At 50.8% G+C, this 2,500-nt stretch overlaps 1 protein-coding gene across 1 annotated transcript in view; it reads left to right on the forward strand.

The window, feature by feature from the left end:
- The window catches only part of LOC123499338 (serine/arginine repetitive matrix protein 1-like), a 72,895-nt gene that overhangs the window by 45,771 nt on the left and 24,624 nt on the right, over positions 1-2,500 (forward strand). The window contains 1 exon segment of the mRNA XM_045247220.1: positions 324-400. The gene's annotated coding sequence lies outside the window, so the exon portion shown is untranslated.

The raw sequence follows: 2,500 nt of genomic DNA on the forward strand, positions 1-2,500 counted from the left end.
TTGGCTGGTGTTGGCGCGACCTGCCTGTCTGCCTCCTGGGGATTGCCTCTCAAACACTAATGCACAAGCCAAACCTTCATCCACTACTTTCCAAAACTATATAAGTGACCCGGGTTCTGAATTTTTTTTTTTTTTTTATATATAGTTCTAGTGACAGATAAATACTTTTTTTTTTTTTTTTTTTACATTATTAACAGGAAAACTCTCTTAAGATTGATTTTTGCTCTTTTTTCCTCTTCCTCCTCCTCCTCCTCCTCTTTCTCCATTCTCGGTTTCCCTTTCCTGTCTGCAAATCTCCTGACGTTAGTGTCTCATTGTTGCAGGATTGTGAGGGACACACCAGACGGGGGCATGAGGTTGCTCTCCACAGCCTGACCCGCGTGACTGAGCCGACTACCAGGTGAGTGTGAACGTGTGGTCTCTGGAACCAATTGTCACACAGTCAATGAGTAAGAGTGGAGACTTAATGTGATAGCTGGGAATGTTTGGAGATTGGTCATGTTTACGTGCAGAAATGAATCACCATCCTTGCTCCCTGAACTCCAATCGAACCATGCACGCTTGTCGAGGAACCTGCTGAGGAGCGTGTTTGGCCACCAGGCTCTCACACTCACCGATACAAAGACATCTTTCCCGACTTATAACTCAACTCAACTCAACCATGTGGCAAGGACTTAAGAGGTGGCGGAGGAGGAGGAAAAGAAGGAAGAGGAAAAAGTAAGAGGAAGATATGTAAAGTGACGAGTTACGGTTCACAGCGAAATAATCAGCAAATCTACAATCCAGTACACGCAACCATATTCTTTCGTACAGTTCAAATCGTTACAGCCTTTCACTTCACCAAACCAATTACTTGTGCCTCGTGCCCCGCCGCGCGCCACGGTGTACTTCCTGCTGCTTCCCCCTCCTGCCCCGTGTGCTTCCTGCACCCACCACCCCGCCACGCTGCAGTGCCTGGTGCTTGCCGCCCTGCCCCATGTGGCCGCCACCCGCCAGCAGTGTTGGCAGCATTGGTGAGCATCGGGAACTCTGGAATGGGAACACGATGTCTGCCGTCTTGACAGGTGTCGGTCACTGTGCACACGTGATGACTGAAGTGAACGCGGCTCCCTCCAGATGGCAGCTTCTTCCCTAGAGGAAAAAAGACCGTCACGTAGAGTAGCTAGTAAGGGGCGCCGCGGCGTCGCCTCCTGTGTGTCGGCGGCGGAACCTGCTGCTCGCTTCCGCCTCGCGCCATTTCCGCTAGTGAGGCAATTAATGAAGTCAAAATTGAATGAAACTGAGTCTCAGTTCGGTCTCAACTCGTCTTGCCTTTCCTAGCAGACTCGGAGCAGTGGTGCTGTGGTCGCCGCGGGCATAGTCTGAGTGACGACGTACTACATGAAAGAATCGTCCATTGACGAATAAGTGCGAAGGAAACACTGATGCAAGCCTTCCTCTCCTTGCTCCTGCTCCGCCTGTAGCGTGTGGAGGGACAGACTGAGTTGTGGTCTGTTCTGACCGTCGTGTGGGTTCCTGCACTCCTCGTGGCAGCGGAAATGGGGTCAGGTGGTGTACAAAAAAGTATATGATGAGGTAAATTGTGTTGATGTGTCTGAGTTATCACGCTCGTTAAAACGGGAACAGCTCGCCGCTCTCTTTTCCGACCCTTGTTTCCGCGTTCACTTCACTTGGTGCCTTATACTTTCCGGTGTTTTGGTGTGCAGCTCGCTGCTGCTGCTGCTTTGCTTGCTCGTCGCGGGAAGGAAGGAAAGAAATGCCTTGCGGGAACTTTGACTTGAGGACACATTCCTGCTCGGAGAAAGTGGTTTATCGTCTCTCACAATTTAGTGCAAGATTATTGTTTCTCTTTCACCTCTCCGCCTTTCACCTCGTGCTCAAGGCCGCCGTCACCCTCACCCCCCATTCCTCACCTGTCCATGGCCTGCCACCCGTCATCCACAACACCCCCATCCCTCACCTATCCATGACCCCCATCCGTCACCCTCCCACCTGTCCATCGCCGCATTGGACGCCACATAGCAACACACTGCGCTCACAAATCTTGGAAGAATACGTCGTCCATCTTGCAGTCCACTTATTGACAGGATCCTTCTCCACTAGATCCTCCCACGGCTGCGTCTTGTGGCCTGGTGGGGCGTTTGCGGCTTAGGGGAGGCGCAGGCAAGATGTGCGTGTGTTGGGGGCAATAAAACTGTCTAGCAAACACAACAGTAAGACATCAACAAAACTACAATTGCTTCCTTACTTCCTTTCTTTTTTATTTCCCTCTTCCGCCACCACTGCTTGCTTCTCATCCTCCTCCTCCTCTTTCCCTTCCTACTCCTCCTCCTCTTTCCCTTCCTTCTCCTCCTCCTCTTTCTCCTCCTCTTCTCCTCCTCCTCCTCCTCCTCCTCCTCCTCCTCCTCCTCCTCCTCCTCCTCCTCGTTTTTTAAGTCTATTACATTCACAAGAAAAGTCTACATATTATTTTTTCTTATTCCTTGACAAGAATCAGAAT

Source organism: Portunus trituberculatus, chromosome 49 (assembly GCF_017591435.1).
Source record: "Portunus trituberculatus isolate SZX2019 chromosome 49, ASM1759143v1, whole genome shotgun sequence".
NCBI lineage: Eukaryota > Metazoa > Arthropoda > Malacostraca > Decapoda > Portunidae > Portunus > Portunus trituberculatus.